A 24946-nucleotide genomic window follows, 5' to 3' on the forward strand; every position below is an offset into this window, starting at 1 on the left:
ATGTAGTACGCACAGTGAAGTACAATTTGGAGACCCCTGCGCAGTTACGCAGTAGAAGTAATTCACTTTGAGGATCTTTCAGCTTCTTAACAGTATTCATAAGATGAATAGTGTTATTAACTCTCCGCACCACCATGTCCTTGCAAAAATGTAAGTCAAGACTCACAGGCCCTCCCAATAGTTTAACACCAGTAGTCGGTCTCCCAATGCAGTTAGGAAACAAGTCTGTGTCGAAAATTCTGGGATCTGCATTGGGCCAAAAGACCTCAGTTTTGGTAAGGTTGAGATGGAGCCCTCTGCCAACACCTTCAGATTGAATGATACTTAAGGATTTGGAAACTTGTACAGTGTCTCCGATGATAGTACTATCATCCAAGTACCATGCCTGTAGATCTAACCTGCACTGAGAGGCAATACTCTTCACAATGGGATGAAGCGTAAGAGCAAAGAGGAGGGGTCCCAATGGATCACCCTGATGTACTCCTTGCGCTTAAGATAAAGTGATGTCATTATAATATAACATAGCAGGTCTCCTGTAACAAAATTCAACCCACCGTGAGATGGCAGGGCATTGTAACCTTACTTCATTGATGAGGGAAGTTCTATCAACCATGTTGAAAGCATTGGTAAAGTCGACGAGGAGCATGGAGGTATCATTCCTATCACCCTTTAATTCCATTAGCCTGTTGACTGAATGTAAAATACTTTCACCACCACATGGCACGCCAACACCAAACTGAAAATCACCCAGATATGTCGACAGCTCCTTACCCACTTTGATAACAGCAAGCTTAGATACAAGTCTTCTCTAGATGGTATCAACGGTCATGGGTCTGAGGCCACCGCCTAGTTTCAACAAAGCGTAAGAGGAGCACTCGCAATATAATCTCCAAGTGCAGGTGGACAACTGCTAGATAACCAAAGATTAACCACTTTGGTGATAGAGGATAGTAATTCATCAGACACCGCATTGGCAGCACCACTCATAGCATCAAGAAGATGTTGCGCCCTTAATCCATCTCTCTCGGAGGTTGTACCCTTGGATAAACTCTTTATTTCCTTGAGTACTGAGGTTTCATCAACCGAAATTGCATCACAGTCAATTGGTTCCACCGGGATGGAAGGTGGATCAGCATCAGGATGTTTGCGCCTCAATTCAGATAATGTACTTTCATTGCAAGGGGCTAAGAGCAACTGCAATGGACGAGTAAACCCAAATTTTCAGTCGAGTGGGCTGGCGTAGTGGGACGGACCATCGATCAAAATTTGATCAAAGAGTAAAATCCAGACCAAATTTGGTCTGCGATCAAGACCAAATCCAAATATAGTCGAGCGTTGATATAATCTCCGCTACACATCGGGCGTTGATATAATCTCCACCATTCATCGGGCGTTGATATAATGTCCGCTACACAAGGGGTGCTGATATAATGTACGCCTGAAACGGGGCGTTGATATAATGTACGCCCGATGGGGTGTTGGTAAAGATAACGGCGAAATGGGGCGTTCATATACTTAACGCCCCACTTTCATAATTTATGAAACTTGCATGGGGCGGGCTTTATACCTCCGCCCCATTTTTTTTTTTCTGAAGCGTATACTATACCAACGCCCCACTCGCGCGTTATCTTTACCAACGCCCCACTCGGACGTTATCTTTACCAACGCCTGATCCCAGACGTAATGTTTATCAACGCGCGACCAAATATACTCTTTTCCCACTACGCCACATGACGGACTAAATCCAAATTTGATCTTTTTTTTAGTCTTTGGTATTTGGTTATACTCGCACCACTGTGGACGCTCTAAGCCATGAGAAGAGAGGACTCTAATGGCTGCAGTGAAGTGCCCACAAGAAAGTTTCCTCCGACATTATGCCTGCAAGTTTGCAACACCCTGCACCTTTTTTTATTATTATTATTATTATTATTATTATTATTATTATTATGAAAGGTGCTTCGTGGGGCAGTTTATTATAAAGGCAAATCAAGTCAACAATTACGAAGAGCGTGTTGGAAGCCGAGAAAATTGTGGCACTACAACTATTTTGTTTGTGTTTGGAGCTCCCGGCACTATGGTCCATACCTACTTGGACAATGATGCCCGCAACTGTATGCACCGTTTTAAACCATATACATTTTGTTGACCGTATGATTATTTTACTTTATGCACCGTTTTAAACCATATACAATTTGTTGACCGTATGATTATTTTGCTGGCTTATCATGTTTTCTCTCCCAAACAGCCCCCATACCCATCTCTCTCGGGAATTTTGGATCTCAATCTCCCTCTCCCTCTCCCTCTCAATCTCAATCTCAATCTCTCTCAGTCGACACTCTCTCTCTCTCTATCTGCCATGAAGACGTTAGATATGTCACAGTGTGAGTCTCGCATCTACTTGATTTGCTTAACATCTACTTGATTTTAATTTCTTACCAAAAAGAAAAACTAATTAGGTTAACTTTTTGTTTTTTGTTTCCCCCTCAGATTTGGATTCAAATTTGAATGAAGAAAAGAGTTTTTTCTAGGAATGAAAGAGTTGATGATAGGAATGAAGTCAGAGCACCAGCCGGTAAAATAACTCTCTCAATTTAGAATATTGTTAAAGAGGAATAACAAAAATTATTTACAAATTTTTATTTATTTATTTTAAAAATTATTTACAAAAATTCATGACTACATTCTGCATTCACAAAGCTTTAATTCCAAGCTTTGATATCATAAATTTATACTGCAGCTAACCTATTTGGTAATCTGCCTGTATGACAACTTAACTGCAGCTTTTACTTCTCTTGTTAAGCATACATTTCTCCTCTTGTTGTTTCTGTATGTGTCTTCTCCAGTTCATCCAATATTGCCACTGCAAAATTTTAATTAGAACAACCAACTTTATTCTGCACTAAGTGCCGAGTAGTTTCATCTTCAACAAAAAACTCAAAATGTCCATTCCATATAGAACTGGATTTTCTGAAAGAAAACAAATACCAAATTAATAGGTAGAACAATGAACAGACTCAAAGAAGGGAAAAAAAAAGTTCACCTGCAATTGTTTTTCTGGAATTCAATGGATCAGTTTTTCAAATGACATCCTTAATCATGTTTTTTCAGTTGATAACAAGCTTGCATACTGGGAAAAATATAAACACTGCTGTTTTTGCATGAGGAAAGCTCTGCCAAATAGAATTGCTTACGATAAGCACATGAAAACTCATGGAAAGAAGGTAACTTTGAGATGCATGTATATTGAACGAGTTGGAGGACAAATAGCATAAAAATTAATCCATCTAAGATCATGTTCTAATTGAATTGCAATCTTACTCTCAGGTTTACAAGGAGGAACTGGAGTAGGTCCCTGCTCTGTGGTACAATTGCTGCTGATCCTAATGTGAGTATCTTCATCACTCTAAAAGGTTAATCATCACTAAGGAAATTTTGACTACCCTAAATTTTGAGTTCTCTTTTACTCCTTACAACTGATGAAGTCTCTTCTCAATATGTACAAAAACAACCTTTTAGCTGATATCTTAGAATAAATAGTGATGAACAATCTTCTTAATCGGGAGCTACTTGATGTCTCTATTGAAGAAGGTTCGGGCTACTCCATTTACTTTTTATTGAAGCATCCAAGTGTCAAAACCTACCAACTACCAAGAAACAGCCTTTTCTTATTTCCAGCTGAGAAATTTCAAATAAGAACAATGTATGTGCATGCATTACTTTTGCTTACACTAGTTCTGCCCACATTCTGCATTGCTACTTCAGTAATCTCTCTCTGCTGCATAATACTACTTTGATTGTAAGAGCATGCTAAGTATCTATGTTTCTATATGTGTTGTTCTCGTTTTGTCTAAAGTATCTCTATTTGGAATCTATCAAACTATTTTTACCACAATTATTACTTTTGCTTATACTAGTTCAGCCCACATTCGGCATTGCTACTTCAGTAATCTGTCTCTGCCGCATAATACTACTTTGATTGTAAGAGCGTGCTAAGTATCTATGTTTCTATATATGTTGTTCTCGCAGTGTCTTAAGTATCGCTATTTGGAATCTATCAAACTATTTTTACCACACCTATTTTATTCTTGCTTTGTTAAGATGCTTGCCTTGTTTTTACCTCATGAAACACAGCATATTGACATAACAACAGTGAAGTGGATGTTTCAGTTAGTTCCAAATACAGATAATTGTTTTAGGGGTAAAATGGTCAACAATAATCACCAAACTCATATCTAGTCTCTATATATTTATCATTCTTTGATCTTTAGTTGCTATTAGTCATCTTTAGCTGCTAATTGTCATAGTAAATGGAGATTCATCCTTTTTCTTATGGGTTCTTGATTAGTGATCTAAGGTGGTTCTGGCTGGCACCTTCTTTATCACTGAATTAGATATCAGAAAGGCTTACCAGATTTGCAAAGCCACCTTAAGCATGAATGTACTAGAAGGTACCCATCAGCCACAATAGTAGTTGCAGGCCTAAAGAAAAACTTAGCAACAGGAGACCTGTTTGTATATACCACCTCATCAACAGATTGCAGCTTAGATAGCTCTTGCATGTGATCTAATTATGTACTGATCATAGAGTTGGATCACATAATGTTTTAGGCATCTAGATTCACTGTCTAATAAGGATGGCCTAGAAAGAACGTGTCGGATATAGCAGTTTATATAATAATAAATACATGTTTGCATATTAAATTATTGGTTTAAATTATGAATTATACCATATTAACTTTTTCTTTGCCTTATATCTTTTTTTTTCATTAAATATGCATTTGCCCTTACTAACTGTGACTGTTCTGTGCAATGCAGATGTATAAAATTCACTCGGAAGCGGCAAATGTTGTCTAATAGAAAGCAGGGATATATACAAGATAACAATAGAGAACCTTTATAAGAACTTAATATCTAACGAACATGTAAGGATATATGCATTTGAAACAGATGTGCCATTTGAAGATGCTATGGAGGGTTTACTTACCATTTAAAGCAAATCAGCTTTTCCTCAATTGATTATTATTCCAGTGTGCAGCTTCTTTAGGTTTTGCAGACTCGACTTTAGCATGTGCTGGAAAAAGAACCCAACCTAAGTTAGAAATATAAAGACTGATTATTTCATGTTTAATACGCGGAAGAAACCATAACAAGCATGCCAAAATTAGATTACCTCCATAACGACTTTCAACTGTTGCACATAACTGAATCTAATGCCGACAAAACTGACAAAGAGATGTTCCATAGAAGTGGTAGCTGAAATAAGGTTGTTTCAAACGTAAGAACTAAGAACAGTCAGCAGAATTTCTTAATATCTTCAGAATACGCCATGTAGCATAAAAGCAGTTTGAAACAAAGCACAAAGCTAGCATACATTTGAAAATAATAATTGTATTTCTTAATCGCAATAAACTTCTTTAAGAGAAAAATATGTTCCACGACAGATACCAATCAAATTGAAAAATGTAACATTCACCACTCAATATCAAGAGTGGCAACAACAAGTCCTATAGAATTAGAAAGCATTATCACCTTTTCTTCTGCTGGCAATTATGAGCCCATGAAGAAGCCACTTTGTGACCAGTTGCCAGCTCATTAGTACCATCTTCAAAAATCTATGAAACATATAAATACAGGAAATTCAAATGTGAACATAGGGAATAGATAGGAAGTTATCATGAGAAGATGCGCACCCAGAGTATACACTATCAACTGTGTAAGCATACCTGACAGCTGCCAATAGAGATCTTGAGGCTCTCAATGACAGTAACAACGACTGAAACCAACCATGAATTTCCTGGCTGCACAAAAATTAAACCAGATTGAAGAACTAGATAGAGTAATAAATAAATAATTGATAGTGTACTAACGAGCTGGCAACTGGTCGGTCACTAGAAATACCTGAAGAGCACAACCAAGATCAAGAACAGGAGCACCTAGTTTTTTCTTTAGCTGCACCAATTTCAGCATTGGTGTCTAATACGCCTGACCTGTCCAACAATAAAAATTGAGCATCAAATATTAGTTAATCACACAAACAACATACAGAAGTAGATGAAAATGATTGGTATCTTAGATGCTAATAGCCACTTCTAAAAAAGGAATATCAGGAACATAATATGCCATAGCACCACCAAGAACAAATGATTGGTGTCCATTATTTCTATCCTACATTATGAGCTCAGTGGTCACGAGAGCAAGTGAGGAGTTGAAAGGAATGATTGGATTAAGAAAGATAGAGAACATTACAAGAATATGAACGGAAAAAGTCAGTAGACATACCTAAAGAGCACAACCAAGATCAAGAATGGAGGCACCTAGTTTTTACTTTGGCTGCACCAAAATAGAGCAAGTGAGGAGTTGAAATGAATGATCCGATTAAGAAAGATAGAGAACATTACAAGAAAATGAAGGGAAAAGGTCAGTAGACATACCTAAAGAGCACAACCAAGATCAAGAACGGCGGCACCTAGTTTTTTTCTTTGGCTGCACCAAAAGAGAGCAAGTGAGAAGTTAAGAAAATCTGAACCAGACAACCACACCCTACTTTTTTTTAGGTTTGAGTTTTCTGATCTCTTCATACCTTTTCGGCTCCAACGAGTAAACCAATAAAGGCTTTTGGGGTAAGAACATCCACAGTTGAAATAGTTGCATGACTCACAAAGGCACCAAAAGGTGCAAGGGATACAACAGCAACTGATCCAATGGCAAACCCCTGTGCAAAATAGTTCAACAAACTCGATAAGCAGAAAAGAGGATAGTAAGGGAAGGAGAAACATAAGTCATACAGGTTGTACCTTTTCAATAGCAGCAGTGTTTTTTTCCAGCAGCATCTAGGGCATTCAGCAGTACTTTATGTGCATCTAGGGCATTCAGCAGTACTTTATGTCATATATGACTTCCACCAGGTGATACTGAGTAGAAAAATTGAGATAACAAGATTTAAGATAAACCGAATTAGAAAAGTAGAAAGAAGCAAACAGAGAGTCGCCAAAAATATTTATCAATCATGTTATCATGGTGGAATAAACTAATCAGTTAAACTGTGACAGAATCAATAACAGGTGCAGATCCATGTGAGGAGTTTAAAACGTACCTCGCTTATGACTTCATTGACCAACTGTTTTGCAGCTCCAATCTGTTCTTCCCTGCCATCAACGAACACAGTTCAGAAATAATCTTGGCAGATTAAGGACTTAAGAATTCTAAGTAAACACAAATATTTAAGTTCACCATTATTGCTCATTACTGGTTCAGTAAAATCATTTTCATCAGTGACTGTCCTTAAAATAATACTGCCCCGGTGATTGATATGGGGGTAGTAGAATTTTAGACGATATAAGAAAAACGGGGTTACACTAATAATATAAAAAAGAGAAACCCTCCCCTACAAAGCTAACATTTTTAAAACTATTCGCCTTAAGAGTCCCTCCATCAGGAGCAGGATGGGAAAGAATGAAGACACGATCAATACGAAAAATCACGGGTTCATTGCCTCGACTTTTCCATGGAACCTATAGGTGATAGAAGTAGGACAACTCAGACAATCTAAAACCAACCCAGAGAATGATTTCCAAAACGAAAAAAAAAAAACATATTAGGGAAGTGCCAATAGATAAGTACCAAGAAATGTAATATTACCAATAAACCCAACTTTCACAGTTCAAGTCCTTAAGAACGACATCTCCTATAAGGGCAAGGAACTCAATTGCTGAACCTTTCTGTAGTAACAAGTTCTTGAGAAACTTATGTCATCAGTATAGCGAGAGGATAGCCTTCCAGGTCATGATTATACAACACAGACAGAATGACCATACAAGTTTGGTAAAGAGGCAAACCCAAGTCTTCCAATTATATTTGCCAGGGATTTTCTTTACAGACACTGCAACAATGACGCACCCATGCCAACTAACCAAATGATTTCTGAAGATTGCTCCTTAGAGACAATTCACATGTTGATGAACTTCTGCTCCTCTTCTTTTCTTTCTTCAAGTCTCTATATTTCGATAAAATCTGTATTAGAAGCATTACCTCAGCCGAAGCATTCTGAGAACAAATAAATAGCTGACAATCTCCAACAAAGAATACTTGGAAACAAAAATCCTAGAGTTCCTCTCCCTTCAAATGTGGTGTATAAAGCTGTCTCTTCAGTCCAACTGAAGCAAACATCTTTACATTACCCCATCTGAAGAATATGGCCCTTCCAAATCTGAGAAGCATATTCTTACCCATGAAACAAGTGACTCCCATTCTCCACCAGAGCATAACAGAATAAGCAATTAGCACTAACCATCAAGCCCCAGTACAGCAATTTGTCCCTCATCTTCAATCTTCCCTGTAAAGACAACCAGGATATTAAAGAGTGTCTGGGGATTAGAGAATTTAAACCACACCGAAGTGCACCAACTTTGGCTCTCTCCGTTAGGGAGAATAGCATTATAAGTATCTATCATGTTGAATCCCCAGAAGAGCAAACAGATAAAACCGCCTTATACTTTTCAAAAGCATCAAATGCAACACTAGCAAGCTGAGATAAGACACTGTAAACTGCAGCAGTCTCACTTCTAGGCAGATTCCAATGATCACCTTCAATAAACTCAGCCACCTTTCCATTATGGAAACCAGTTTGAATAATGCTAGCATCCATCCACTCAATAATCCTTTTCTTAGTGTACCAAAGATCAGTAAGCATCTTAGTATCTTCACCACCAACCAGAATGCTGATGACCAAATCCTTAGCAACACTCCTCTGATCAAGGATTCTCCTCCAGCACCTAGAATCATCTAAAAGAGTTGAGATACACCAGAAACTTATATGCTTTAACAGATTCTTATGGACCCAATCAGTCCAAATGGTACGTTTACCAGACACGGTATATTAGCAGCACTAGCAATCACAATATCCTTCACCCATAGACCCCCTTCTTTAAAACAGCTGCAAAGATTAGACCAACTGACAGGGCAGTACTTCTTCCCCGGGTTCACAAAACTTGACACCTACAATCAGAAAAATGAAGCTCTCTGTTAATGGCAGAAGGAACATATAAATATAAAGGAAAGTAAACAAACACAGGATAAAGGGAATTAACTTTATATTGATTTTTAAGAGAAGAGGTTGAATAACCATAAAAACCAATAAAGCTAACCTAACACAGCATCTACTGGTGTCTTAAGAGAACATGATTAACCATTTATCACACCCTCTGCAAAATTTCGCCCAATTTCATATGTGGTACAATTTCTTAAGAGAAGAGATTGAATGAATCCTTTTGCAACAAAATTAATCCCTTTTCTAATTTATATCGATTTATTAATAGAAGAGGAAAACCCGAAACTAAAGGTAACACCTTTTCATAAACAGTGTTGATTTCTTAAGAGAAGAGGATACATCGACATAAAGATCAATAATTTTTCAGTAATAATCAATAGTTTCATCAGAAGAAGATGAACAAACACAAAAAAAAAAACTAAACCATATTCCATAATTGCTGATTTACAGAGATCTGCTGAAGCTAGAGAAAAAATTCAAAACAATGAAAATAATTAAATTAAATTAAAAATCAAACCTTTGGGTGTCTTTGAAGAAGTTTGATCTGCCGATGGTCCAGAAACTTCATCTGTAAATCTGGATTTTCAGATCTAACAAGTTTTTTTCAGAGCCTCTCTCTGGTTTGTCTCTATCTCTATCTCTCTCTCTCTCTCTATCTCTATCTCTCTCCGCAGGGATGAAGATGAGTAGTTAGAAACAAAAGTGGTGCTGATGTGTCTTAATCTACGGTAGATTTAAATTTAAAATGCATCTTAACCGTCCAAATAAAGTCCATTTTAAGAAAATTAATTAAACGGTTTCAGACTTTAGTTCGTGACCCGTACGACCAGGCCCAGGCCGACTAAGAGTTCGTTACAAACTAGATTGCTATTCTGAAGCTGAAAACCCTATTCCAATTCTAGTCGATTGCTGATTTATTGATGGATGAATTTAGAAGGAGGGTGTCTATATAAATACATACTCATCAGTCATCACCATCAACAGAATTCCTTGTTGTTCGATTCTACAAAGCATTGCTTTTTTGCTAGCACAGCTTTCATGGAGGACAAGCTGTTAGCATTAGCAAAAGCAACAACAGACGCATCAGACGGGAGAAGTGCACGAGAAAGTCCACCGAGTCCTATGGCAGCACCTTGGCTTGTTTTCCCACACGGAGAAGGTAGGAAATCTCAAAGTTTCTACAATCCTTGTGAACCAAATATTAGAGATTGCATCAAGTCTATACCAGAGTTGCAAGGAAAAGCATATTATCATAAGACTTCTCATCAAGGATGGCTAATTGTTATTGGTAATGTTCAAGACAATGCTGAGTATTCTGTGGCCGAATCGAACTTAGATGATTGTTTCTTGTGGAACCCTGTATCATTAGAAACTATTCCATTACCTAAGTTTGATCGTGAGTCAATTACTGCCGAAACCAAATTATCATCAGATGAATTTTACCTGTTTGACTTGGTGCTATCCTCATCACCTCACAGTACTAATAGGTTTACTACTAATCCTGACCACGATCAAGGATGCATGGTATTCCTACATTTTAAACGTGTAGACAACATAGAGGATGATGATGAGCCCTGCAACATACTAGTTTTTTGTCAACCCGGAGACAAACAATGGATAACAAAGGCGTTGAATGTAAGTTATTATAGCGATAATGACTTCGATGCAGGTGCTTTAGAATGCATTCAGTCCCTGCTTTGCTTTAAAGGTAAGTTATATGCATTTTGTTTCGACAATTGGGTCATAGAGATCCAAATACAAAAACTATGGCAGAATGTTGTTGTTGATAGGAAAACCCATTATATTAGATCATTCAAGGTACAGGAAGCCGATTTTCCAGTACTAATAGGAGATGGTGATAAGAACGGCGAGGGTATGGACTGTTGGGTTGACTCTGGTAATGAAATCTTCAAAGTTCATTGTAGTTGCAGTGCAAGAAGTTATGGAAGAGTTACCACGACACATATCCTCAAATTGGATTTCTCATCATTGTCATGGGTTTTGTTGAAGAATTTGGATGACCATGTTCTCTTTTTGTGCACAAGCATGGATACGGGACTCTCCAGAAAGTGTTATTCCACTTCCACTGCTTGTTGCTCAGCAGCCGACATGGGTCTAGAAAGGGGTTGCGTATTTTACACACTACTCGAAGATCAAACCTTGCACATATTTGAGTTAGAAGATAGTGGTACTACAGCTATTTTGCCGTGTTTGAAGCTTCCAACACCATGGTTTCTACCTACTTGGATAATGATGCCCACAACAGTAAACAATTTTGTTGGAAGAAAGAGAAGAATAAACAATTTTATGCTAAGCCAAAGTGCAGCTGATACCATTATAAATGAAGATTGTGAGGAGAATATGAGCAGGATAAATTGTAGTAGATGGGAACTAGAAGACTTGAAACATGGGGTTTTTCTTAAAGATTGTGACAGCATAGAGGCAATAGCAAAAGTTCTCCATCCAGTGGATTACATTAATTTTCGTTTAGTCTGTAAAGAATATTCTATGTTACTCCCTGCGTTGAACCAAAAGTCAGCATCCACAAGGATAGCAGCAACTACATATTTATCCCCATGGCTGATTTCGCTCTTTGAAGATGGTGAACAGGCCATCTGCAATGCCATAGACCCGATGCATAATAATAACTATATCATGAAAGTTTCTGATGAATTTCCCTTAGGTGCTATGATAAGATATTCGAAAGACGGATGGCTTCTAATGTCTACCGGTAAGAAAACTGTATTCTGCTACAACCCATTCACAAAAGCAATGATCCGTCTTCCAGATTTACCTGATGATTATGTACTCGGTGGAATGTCGTTCTCGACCACACCAACTTCTCGCAATTGTGTAGTAATTGCCATCTCCAATTGGTCCCCATGGGCATCAGATATGGGGTGTGGTAATGCTAAGATTTCCTTCTTGGTCTGTGATCTGCAAAAGAGTTCAAGTGATTGGAATACTCATTTATTCACGTATGAATATGATATACACGACGACTTTAGGCAAGCCCTAATGCACGACTTTAGGCCATGTATTAACAATCCGGTTTTCTATAATGGCGCTTTCTACTGCTTAGACTATAATGGACTTTTAGGAGTTCTGGATATGCGGGGTGATTTTTGTTGGAAAATTCTTTCGGAATCCTTGAGACAATTCAATGCTATCTATCCAAGTTTTTTGGTGGAGTGTGATAAAAAGCTGTTACTTGTGAATTTAGGGCAGAGTGGAAAGTCTACAGAGATATATAGTTTGGATGAATCCGAGATGGCCTGGGTTAAACTCAAAAGTTTGGGAAAGCATGCAATTTTCATCAGTTATACATCCAGTTTTTCAGCAGTTGCTCCGCGTAGTAATATAGAAAACAAAGTCTACTTCCCGAGACTATACGGAGAAAGGGTTTTATACTATTCTCTTGATACATGTAGGTATCATTGCGTTGGGAGTAATCAGTATTCTTCGCAAGATTTTCATAATACAAAGGAAATATCAAACTGCACTTGGATTGAACCTAACTGGTCTCAGGCAAGTCTTACCGACTGTTTACAAAAACAAAAAATAAACCATCCATTGGGAGGCAACTAGGAATGGCCAAATTTGAATGGCCAAAGAAATTGAGTTTAGCCATCATAAGTACGTTATGACAAGGTTGTCACTTGACACCTAACTTAAATGCGGTCGCTTACTGAACTTCAAGTACCGTATTAAAGTAACATTAATTATACGAGTGATTGATTTCTTACTTTCCACCTCGGCATCTTTGTACGCATCATTCATGACTAGGATCATCTTCCAAATTATTTTCGATGGAAACCGAAACAAACACCATAACAAATTTTATAAGTGTTTGTATCATGAGGAAAAATGAAACCTATTTTGAGGCATACTCATTTTTTTTGAGGCATACTCATCTAGGGTGGGTTTATAAGGGGTGTTTAAAGGTAGTGTAATTACCTATATATCCCTAAATAATTTTAATTTGTCATAGTTTCTTTATCCTCAAAAACCTAAAATTAAAAATCAAAATAAACTTTAAACTTAAACATCTAGGACTCCAATTCAATAAAAAAATTAATCAAACAAAGGAAACACCAATCGAAGTGAGCGATGTTGGAATGCGAAATCCAAATCTCAATTGCTCTTAGATGTATTTTAGGGTTTGATCGGTAGAATATGATTTCAAAGATGAAATTAGGGTTTTTAGAAGATCAGTTCGGCTGATCTTGCAGTATCAATTTTGAGACGAACTTAGTGTATGATTTAGAGAAACACTACGTTCGGCTAATGCGACTTTACAATATTTTCAGCCGAACCTGAATTTTTCAAGCCGAACCTAGTGGATGATTCAATTTCTGAGTGAAGTTCGGCTGATAATTTTTGAGCCGAACTTCTGTTTTTTTTGAAATTATACCTAGGTTCGGCTGACAAGTTATCAGCCGAACCTAGGTACAATTTCAAGAAAACAGAGGTTCGGCTCAAAAGTTATCAGCCGAACTGTTCATCTGGTCAGCAGATCTGGGTTTTAAAAATTCAATTTTTTGGCAGATTCAACTTATAAAAGGAAATTAAACCTCGATAGAAGTTTACCTCTGTTTTGAATCACACATTTTGGTCACTTTCAATCACTAAAATCTCAAAAGTCAAAACCCAAGTTTTTTTCTTCACTTCTTCTTCTTCCTCTCAAAAATCCCAACTCTCTCACATAAATTTGATTTTTCTACTAATTCACCACTAATAATTTAATGTTTAATCAATCCTTAAAATTCATAATTAATCAATTCTAATCATAGTCATTTATACTAATTATATAAGGGTAGTTATGTCATTATAAAAAATGGTGGATGAGGGGTGATGTTGTTTTTTATTTAGTGACCCTATTTTGGCATTATCTAGTATGCCTCAAAAAAATCTAGTATGCCTCAAAATAGGTTTTGAGAAAATGCCACATAATGGGCCAAATTACCACTTGAATCACCATTTGTTCCTCATCCAAGCCTGCCATCCAGCCAACCGACGTAGCTACCAGCTAGTCCAAGCGTTTCGTAAAGTCAGTAACCGGTCAGTGGACAAAGTCAACATCTGGTCAATGGTTAAAGTCAACCGTCGGTCAACTATCGAAGCCAAATTTCCAGTCGTGCTTCTAGCCATTTTTCGTCCATGTTGCCAGCGATGCTGCCAATAAGACCCCCCCCCCCCCCCCCGGCCATGTTGCTCTGCCATGTCCATATTTAGGCGGAATCCTCCATCCATACTGTCAGTCCGTTATACTTGTCAACCAGTCAAGCCAGCCATCTAGCAGGTCATATTGTTCAAAGCTTGATAGTCGTAGTCAAACAGCAGAAAGGAGGCATACAGGGAAGATTAATGCCAGGAGCCATGCATGGCAGATTAATACCAGGAGCCATGCAGGGAAGATTAATGCCAGGAGGCATGCAGGCAAGTGGAGATGATTCATGCCTACCTCGAAATTAGGGAAGAGGCTAATTCGCAACTGTATAAGTAAGGGGAATTTTAGCCCTAAGGGAGGGGGAGAGAAAAATATACAAGGCAAACCCTAAAAGGGATTAAAAATTATTGTGACCCACATATCGATAAAATATTTCTCTCTACGGGGATTCGTCCGTGGATGTAGGCAAACCATGTCGAACCACGTTACGTGTCTATCATCCTTAAGCTTGTTTTGTGTATAATCCTAGTACTAATCATCATCACCAATTTTATCGTGTTTAGTGCGTGGAAATATTTCTGGGTACAAACACTGGCGCAGGGGAATCCGAGAAAAAGAATCGTGTTTTCGCATTGAGAAAAGTACAGAAAGCTTCAAAATCTTGTTCGTAAGAAGTAAGTTTGGACGCCGTCAACAATTACTGATGCAGTCCAGTTGATCGTAACTGCTGCAGTCCAGGTTTGATCACAATTGTTACAGTCCAGCTGATCGCAGCTGCTGCAATCCAGTTAATCGCAGTTATAACGGTCCATTTGATCGCAACTGCTGCAGTCCAGCTTCGCAGTATGTGTTTTGCTGAAACTATCACCTTCAGAAGCCATCAGAATTGTATCGCCATAAATATCGTTAAAACTGTTAGCTGGATGTTTGATCTGCAACATGTTCAAGTCCAAAGGTCGAAGAGTTTGCTTCCCAGATAAGGCAACGTCCACATATTCGAGTTTGTAGTAAGTCAAAATCACTACTGCCATGTTCGCAGGTTTGTCTAATTGCCTACATCTCTAGGCGCTTGCAAACCCTAGAGAAAATCTCCAGAAAAGTATCACGAAAGGCTCTTGAAAAGGTCAACAAAAGCACCCCGAATAACTGTTGCAGAGAAGTTCTAAAGAAACGGCAACAGTCCCCAGGAAACTGTTGCTGAAAATTCATGTGTAAAGTTGTTGCAAAAGGGCAGATAGAAAGACAACAGTTCGGAGGAACTGTCACAAAATGTTCAGAAGCAAAGACCACAGTCACAGAAAAGCGTTGCGAAAAGTTTCAAACAGCAAAAAAAACAAAAAACAGAAAAAACTGGAAGAAGCCGGCAGCCAAGTCCGTTAACCCATATAAGGTGGTCTTCACCCACGTCAGTACTCTGTTCACCCACGCCAAAGTGTTGCTCACCCACGTTAGCGGTTATCTTCACCCAATAAACGGTCTTTCACCCACGTCAGAAGTTAACACCACCCACGTTCAAGTTTCTGTCACCCACGTAAGGGTGTTGTTCACCATCTTCAGGAGAACCGAACCGGTTCAGTATTAGGGTCAACCGAACCAATACGTGGTGCCACATCATATGCCACGTCAGCATCGATTACTCCCACATCAGCAAACATAATGTTCCACGTCAGCAACATGTCCATTCAGCGCCCGCCACGTCATAAAATGGGTCCAGTCAGCGACTTCCACGTCAAAAAATTGATTCAATCAGCGACCGACACGTCATCATATTGGTCCAGTCACTTCCACGTCTGCAATAGCACGCGCGCTTCGTGAAAATCTTGTTTCCTCAATAATTTCTTCGTTTTAAGTCCGAATGGAGTGATTTTTGGCTCGTTGGAATCGTCTTTAAATTCTCTACAACGTGGAGATGAAACAACATGAGTTTGAAAAATTTTATTTTTAAGGTTCTGAGCGGCACACCGACCACTATCAAGTGAAAATTACATATCATATTCAATGTTCACGAACGCTATTGCGTCGAGTTTCTACCCACAACATGCCCGTGTGCAAAGTTTGTGAGTGAAGGTTCGATTCATAAACCTCAACACGCACATGTTCGGTGCTAGTTAAAACTGTTATAGTCCAGTTGTTCGAACTGTTGTAGTCCAGTTATCCTCAGCAATGATGCAGTCCAGTTGATCGAACTGCTAATGTCCTTTTTCACATAATTCCTACAGTCCAGTTGATCGAACTACTGTAGTCTAGTTATCCTCAGCAATGCTGCAGTCCTAAAAAAACAGAGTTCATTTCAGAAATGAACTCCTGAAAAAAAAACTCATGGGGATGATTGGATGAGACTCCTGAAACAGAAAGTAGAAAGTGAGGACACGTTCTCATGTATAGGTGGATGATTGGATGAGACTTCAGCATTATCCACATGTGTTATAACTACTTATCCATTTGTTTATTTTACGATCAAATTACCATGTTTGTACTTCATTCCTGGCTTTTTTTTTCTTTCTGTTTTCTTTTTATTTTCAATTGAACATAATTAGATGCTGACTACTTGATAGGTCATAATTAGTTGTTCTTTTTATTTTGTTTTTGATTTTACATATGGATTAGCTATACATAATCCGGTACGCTTAAAGCCGGGCATGTAGTAAGTCTCATCTTATAAAATGAGTATCAATAACAAGGGCCGGCAATAGAGTTTGCAACTCTATTTCTTTTTTTTTGGGAGTGTGTTATCAATAATTAAGGTCTGAGATGTTTATTTATTTTTTACATGGGAGGCGTGAAATTCATATTAAGGTTCCAGCATTATATTGGTATATCATCGTGCAAACAGTCATCTAATAACTTGTTAGAGCATACTAATTCTTACATTATTATTATACTGACAGGTGTCGGTTATATCTATCTGGTTGTTGTAGATTAATTATGCGTTTATTACTGTTTCTGTCACATTTAGTGGTGATTGACAAGAGTGTATTATACTTATTCCGAGTTAAGAAAGAGAATCCAAAAGAACCAATTTTATGACACTATTATTTTGGTCTAAAATTTTATTTTCCATCAAATGGATCATTTTTATGATTATTGCTTTAAGGTGCATATCGATGTTGTTGTTTGAAATAGCTACAAGGTGAACAGATTTGATCCAATACTTTGTCCTCTTAAGGGAAACATAGTTTGTTGCGAACTTTTCTCACTTAAGGTAATTCACCACATTTATCTTTATATTCAAGATAAGTGAATTTGATAGTTTACGGGGAATTTTATTTTATTATCCACCCAAACTTGAATTCCAGGTTCCGACGCTGATGAAAACAAAGAAAAAGAACGGAGGAACACGAGAATAGATAATGGGGAAAGTCAACGAGTTAAATTAAAGGCAGCAGACGTCAGGGAGAGATAATATAAATTTGTCCAAATCAGCTAAACACGTGTACAGACATGTCATCCGGGATGAGAGTATGGAGTAAAGAGGGGGGGATAATAGCATTTCTGGTAAGAAATGAGCCAGCAAAAGAAACCAAATTTTGAGGATACTTTTGTTTTTAAATGAAAGGAAAATTACTACATGCTGTGACAACTGAGAAATACATCATTTGGAGTTTAAGAATCATAAACAGACTTCATAAATAAATCATGTTAAGAAGCCGGTAGCACGGATGTACCTAAAATAACCATGTAACTGCATCGACTCTTGGACGCGTGCTTATCCAGGACATACACATCGATGACATCGGATGCATATATTACATACTATTTTAATGTAAATGTCTACTAAAAGTGCCTGAATATGTGGTTTATATATTTTTTTATTTGTTTATATATTTAGTTTTGTACAAATTTATTATTTATCAACAATTTATTAGTATTGTTGAGAAATTACATTCATAATATATACTCTCCCCCGTTTCAAGAAGATATGCTTGTTTCATGTGTAATTTGTACATGAAACAGTCATATATTTTTGAAACGGAGGTAGTACATTTTAGTGGGAAATATCACTAATTTCATAACTTGAACGCGTCCTAGTTTTTTGAAAAAAATTTCGCGCCGTGTTCACACCGTGTCCGCGTATTTCAAGTCATCTAAGCATCCAAGGCCAACTTCATCTCACCATGCACATCATTAATGATTCTAAAAGAGCCTAAGTCATAAGTCAGCATTACCATTTTAGCATGAGAAACAACATTCCATCTTCTTGGCACACAATAGTTCCAAACAACATTATCCCTAGCAGTAACTCCTATTTCATATACAAAAGAACTTTTGCTCTGGTAATAGTAAAAAATTAGAATAACAAACATTAATGGGAGAATCGTAAATCCTATCTCAATATCTAACGTTAATGCCTTATATTAATTTTGAACTAAACATTCTTCATAAATATAGAGCTAAATTTTATAATAGCTCTCCAGACAGATCTACCATAAGGATATTTGAGAGTTTTGAAAGTCAACTAATTATAACTTCAATATTTCCATATTTTTCTGTAATAATTATTTTTCATAAAGCATACATCTTTCTCCACAGCAAATCTCCAAGACCATTTTGAGGGAAAAGCCTGATCTTCCTGTTCAAAATATTAATACTCAAACCTTCAAATTTCTTCATCTAGAAAGAGAACTGCATTTAACCAAATGCAACCTCGTACTTCCTTTATTATAACATCACAAAATGTGGCAAAGCATATGGATGTTGCGTTGTCAACCACTTAAGATAATTTCAAGTTCTTTCACTTCCTAAAATATGGGATAAAGTAAAACGATAAGAACAAGTTCTTTTCATAGAGAGGTATGAGTTGTTAATCATATTCAAAAACTTATATAACAAGGGGGTATTTATGAGTATAATGTGCATCAGTTAAACTAATTATGCTATCAAGAATGAATAAATAGGATCAATGAGCTGAGAATACTAGTTGTAGGTTCATCTGCAGTCATATGACATGCACTTTAACTAATAACCCGAATTGTTACTTAATCTTTCATTATCCAAAGCCCCAGAACATCCCACTGATAGTATAATCCGGTAAATTACTTATGTCATATCACATACCATAATGATTAATAAGCCAATACTATTCAAAGAAAAACCTAATACAATGTGCTATTAATTTTCCTCGCGTTTTTAGGGGCCACCCGAAAGGATTTAGGGGCCATCAATTTATACCCAGCCAAAGACTCTAGTTAAGGGGTACCCTATATGATATTGAAGTTACATAAATGCCCTTCTGGTAAAACTGTATAAAAACCAAATCAAAAAAATTCTACTCATTTCAACTCTTCTTCTTCCAGTTTCATATTATCTTCTGATTGTTGAAGAAAAAAAAACTTTCCCTCGTTCTTGTGTTCAACCGAAACATCGCCGCTAATCGCAAAATCAAAACATCGTCGATTAGTTTATAAAATAATGGATAAGGGAAATGAAACCCACAGACCTAGAACCAAAAACGTTGCTCGGGGTATCGATCCAAATATTGGGATTTTAGCAAGAAATAAAGAAATTGTTGCTGCAAATGAAGAAGAACGCGAAGAAGAAGTACCCGTCGATGTAGTCGGTGGTTGCGATTCCGATAGTCAAACACTTCGTCAACTTCAAATGGCCCCAATTAGGTAAGAATCTATCATTTTTGGGGTTTATTTCGCTTTAATTCGACGAATCGAGAAAAAAAAATTCAAGGGTTTTCGGTTATTTATCCAGATTAGGGCGATATTCATGCTTATTTACTTCCGAATGTAGTCGTTTTCTTCATTTCTCAAGAACATCGACAGTATTCGGGAGAAATATTTGATGGTTATCGGCCGAATATTGTTGGCCATATCTTCCTGGATACAAACTGGTAATAATCGGTAGTTTAATGAATTTGTTGGCTCCCGAATATATTTAAGTAGACACACAGTATTCGTAAGTACACTCACTATCGAATATATATATATATATATATATATATATATATTGAAAAAATCTCAAAATTTCTGATATAGGAAAAATCCCATTTTGGGGCCAGCATTTATTCGGAAGACAGTATAATATTTTATACCTCCGATTGAATAGGATAAAATTTTAGAGTTTCTGAACTCCAGTTGATGAATATTCGGTTGTAAACATGTTTAAATATATTCCGATTGTTTTTCATTCGGGAAAAATATGTGTCTTCTTACTTCCGAATTTGTTTATTCGGGTTATAGTTGTGTACTTTGTCTTCCGATTGTGTAGGATGAAAAATTTAGAGCTTCTGAACTCCAATTGATGCATATTCGGTTGTAAATATGTTTAGTTAGCTTTCGATTGCTTTGTATTCGGGAACAGTATGTGTCTTCTTATGTCCGAATGTGTACATTCGGGTTATATTTCCATACTTTGTCTTCCGATTGTATAGTTTGTAAATATTGTTCCTTTATTTTTTGTTTAGACAAAGTCGAGAAAGTAGGAAGAAAGTGACAGCTAGTGCTAGGAGGGAAAGGAGTGCCAAAGATAACTCAAGTGCTCAACAAAGCTTACAAGAACAAAGCAGTCAACGAGGAGTGCAACCAAGTGCTGAACAAAGTGTAGAACAACAAGGCAGTGAACAAGGGGTGCAACCAAGTGTTGAACAAGCCGCTCAACACAGTGCAGAACCAACTGCTCCACAAGTTACACCCCACCATGAAATTGAACCAGTTGATCCAGTGCCAAGAGTAGAAGAAGAAGGACAACCAAGTGGTACCCAAAAAGCCAAAAAAGGAAAAGATGGTGTAAAGAAGGATATTGCTAAGAAAGCATCACATCTTGTCCCTCAGCACTTGAAGAAGAAGGGTATTCCAGCAGGCAAAATCCTTGGGCTACCGGCGGATGGAGGAAAATTGCTATTTGGATACAAAGACTCATGGGCCAGAGAAATATACAAAACCGAGGTAATAAAATTACTATTTTTTATTAATTTATTGTCTATGTGTTATATCGTAATATTTGTATTAAGGATTTTTTTATGTACTTTAATAGGATCATCAAGATGCGGTCCGTCTACTCAAACCTACCGCCGCACCAACAAAAATGCTTGCGTGGCCTTTATCCGGTGAATGTGAAAGGTTCAAGTCAATTGTTTCCAACTCGGGGTTAGCTAATGCCGCCGAGAATTCATTGTTGGAACATGATCGTGTGGCCATATCGGCGTTCGTGGAGAGAATATATCCTGAGACCGATACTTTCCATATGCCGTTTGGGGAGATGAGGATTACTCCGGATGATGTTGTGCAGATTCTTAACCTTCCCGACCAAGGCAAAACTGTGAAGTTTAACTACACAAAGCAGTTAAGTTGGGCACAACTTTATGCTCTAACTAAAAAGTGCTTAGGTTGGGATGAAGAGACAACAACAACAGAGTTTAGGAGGCATGCAAGTTACAGAACAAGACAGATCAACATTACAGCTTTGATGAATATGTTCCGAGGCACCTTGGAGAAGGAAAAAAATAAAACGTTAACTGATGAGCAAGTGAACCACGCTGCCACCGCATATCTCCTTTGTGTATTGGGATGTGTCATATTCCCCAATACTTTTGGCAACCGGATTGACTCCAACCTTATACAACTTTTGGATCCTCTCCATGAAGTCGGTGACTATTCTTGGGGCACGGCATGCCTAGCATTCTTGATGGAAGAGTTGAGAAAGGCTTCGAGGCTAGGAACCTGCCAAGTTGCCGGGAACGTGGCTCTATTGCAGGTTTTTTCTTTAACTCTATAACTCACTCTATAGTTATTCGGTAGACAATACATATGATGCATATTCATAACTCCAAATAACGCATATTCGGTAGGAAATGATCCATCTCTTTTTCCGAATGTTGGTTATTCGGTGGCTAGGTACTTATTTTGTTTTCCGATTATATATAATCGGAAATATTCTTTTGATATTAGAACCGAATATACAGGCCATAAAAACTATAGGTTACTGAACTCCAAATGACGCATATTCGGTAGGAAATGATCCATCTCTTTTTCCGAATGTTGATTATTCGGTGGCTAGGTACTTATTTTGTTTTCCGATTATATATAATCGGATATATTCTTTTGATATTAGAACCGAATATACAGGCCAGAAAAACTATAGGTTACTGAACTCCAAATGACGCATATTTGGTAGGAAATGATCCATCTCTTTTTACGAATGTTGGTTATTCGGTGGCTAGGTACTTAGTTTTATTTCCGATTATGTATAGTCGGAAATATTCTTTTGATATTACTACCGAATATACAGGACAGAAAAACTATAGGTTACTGAACTCCAAATGACGCATATTCGTTAGGAAATGATCCATATCTATTTCCGAATGTTGGGCATTCGGTGGATAGGTACTCAGTTTTATTTCCGATTAAATATAATCGGAAATAATGTTTGGAAATTACTACCGAATATACACAATCTATTTACTAAAACTTGGTTTCTTATGTATATAGGCATGGATCTATGACCACTTCCCTATCCTGAAGTTGGCCGGAGAGAACCCGGGGTGGTGCAAAGGTACTCCTAGGGGAACAAAGTATATATTTGAAGACAACCGTTCTAGGACAAAAGAGCAGCAGTTGATTCGCATGAGGGAGATTTTGGACCAATTGAAGGCCTCGGACGTATGATTTGATCCATACAAGGAAGATCGAGCCAGTGGGAATATAAATGTTCGGTCGGACTTGTCCCTTTATTTTGGACCATTGTGGCACCCCACATGATATGTGATGTATAACCCCTCTAGGGTGATGCGACAACACGGGTATATACAACATCAACCTGTGGAGAAAATGGGGGATTACTACAAACTGGAGTTGGAGTTGTGCTCTTCTAGTGGTGACAATCTCACGATCGTTCACACAGGCCCACCTACTGTTCTTGATAACTGGGATAAGAGGAATGACTTCATTATCGACACTGGTAGACGAACCACCCGAGGTGATGAAAATTCTCCAGACTATATGAGTTGGTATAACAACGTATCGCATCCTTTGGTTATCCGTGAAATCAAATCCAACACTACTGCGGCGGGTTCAAGTTATAATTGTATCATCAAAGACAAACCAGCTGGTTATGATAGACTGGTGCGTGTTCTTATATTTTTGTTCATTTTATATTATTCCTATAAATCTTAGGTAATTACCGTTTGATGTTATGTTATTACGTATAAAAAACAGGTGAATAGGTTCAAGCGTGTTTCCAAAATGTTAACTGCATGCCTGAAGAGCGGAGATCCCATGCCAGCTGAGAAGATCAAAGAGGCTAGAGACCTAGTTGATAATATGGATAACGAAGATTATGCTGCCCAGTTTGGGGAGAAAGTCACGAATAGGCATCCGCCCAAGGTGGCAGTATCAAAGACGGGTAAAAGAACTCGAGCTTCATCGAGCGCTGAAGGTGCTCCAACTGAAGGTGCTCAAACCCGTGGTCGTGCAGGACTGGGAGGTAGTCACGGTCGTAAAGTAAAGAAGAGCAGATAAATGACAATGATTTGTGTTGTACATTCGGAAGTTTGGGTAACTAAGTTTACTTCTGATTATTGCAAGTTCAAAATTTGAAAAGTATCAGTTTTTCCCGAATTCTGATTTTTGGGCCATCGTACATTCGGGACTTTACAAAAAAAAATTATCCTCCTAATATTACAAGTTCAAAACAAACCATTCCATGGCTCTAGGGGGTTCCAAGGGCCAATATAGAAGGTTAGACAACCCATATTCGGAAGTTTGGGTAACTAAGTTTACTTCCGATTACTGCAAGTTCAAAATTTGAAAAGTATCAGTTTTTCCCAAATTCTGATTTTTGGGCCATCGTACATTCGGGATTTTACAAAAAAAAATTATCCTCCGAATATTACAAGTTCAAAACAAACCATGTCATGGCTCTAGGTGGTTCCAACGGCCAATATAGAAGGTTAGACAACCCATATTCGTAAGTTTGGGTAACTAAGTTTACTTCCGATTATTGCAAGTTCAAAATTTGAAAAGTATCAGTTTTTCTCAAATTCTGATTTTTGGGCCATCGTACATTCGGGACTTTACAAAAAAAATTATCCTCCGAATATTACAAGTTCAAAAAAAACCATGCCATGGCTCTAGGTGGTTCCAAGGGCCAATATAGAAGGTTAGACAACCCATATTCAGAAGTTTGGGTAACTAAGTTTACTTCCGATTATTGCAAGTTCAAAATTTGAAAAGTATCAGTTTTTCCCAAATTCTGATTTTTGGGCCATCGTACATTGGGACTTTACAAAAAAAAATTATCCTCCGAATATTACAAGTTCAAAACAAACCATGCCATGGCTCTAGTTGGTTCCAAGGGCCAATATAGAAGGTTAGACAACCCATATTCGGAAGTTTGGGTGGTAACTAGTTACTTCCGATTATTGCAAGTTCAAAATTTGAAAAGTATCAGTTTTTCCAAATTCTGATTTTTGGGCCATCGTACATTCGGGACTTACAAAAAAAATTATCTCCGAATATTACAAGTTCAAAACAAACCATGTCATGGCTCTAGGTGGTTCCAAGGGCCAATATAGAAGGTTAGACAACCCATATTCGGAAGTTTGGGTAACTAAGTTTACTTCCGATATTGCAAGTTCAAAATTTGAAAAGTATCAGTTTTTCCCAAATTCTGATTTTTGGGCCATCGTACATTCGGGACTTTACAAAAAATTATCCTCCAAATATTACAAGTTCAAAACAAACCATGCCATGGCTCTAGGTGGTTCCAAGGGCCAATATAGAAGG

At 37.6% G+C, this 24946-nt stretch overlaps 1 long non-coding RNA gene across 16 annotated transcripts; it reads right to left on the reverse strand.

Moving 5' to 3' along the window:
• Nucleotides 1-2613: 2613 nt before the first annotated feature.
• Nucleotides 2614-9700, reverse strand: LOC113275139. 16 transcript variants are annotated; one of them, XR_003323453.1, is made up of 16 exons: nt 9564-9700; nt 8863-8994; nt 8584-8771; nt 8226-8332; nt 7639-8010; nt 7094-7145; nt 6795-6911; nt 6581-6712; nt 6432-6483; nt 6280-6330; nt 5899-5987; nt 5724-5798; nt 5530-5612; nt 5171-5253; nt 4985-5071; nt 2614-3170 (listed from the first exon to the last, which is right to left on the reverse strand). It is a non-coding gene; the product is annotated as an uncharacterized LOC113275139 (long non-coding RNA). The 16 variants fall into 16 exon arrangements; XR_003323449.1 differs by having other exon boundaries at nt 8226-8771; XR_003323451.1 differs by having other exon boundaries at nt 7639-7993; nt 8584-8994.
• Between the last annotated feature and the right edge of the window lie 15246 nt (nt 9701-24946).

The sequence above is a fragment of the Papaver somniferum genome, chromosome 4 (genome assembly GCF_003573695.1).
Source record: "Papaver somniferum cultivar HN1 chromosome 4, ASM357369v1, whole genome shotgun sequence".
Classification (NCBI taxonomy): domain Eukaryota; kingdom Viridiplantae; phylum Streptophyta; class Magnoliopsida; order Ranunculales; family Papaveraceae; genus Papaver; species Papaver somniferum.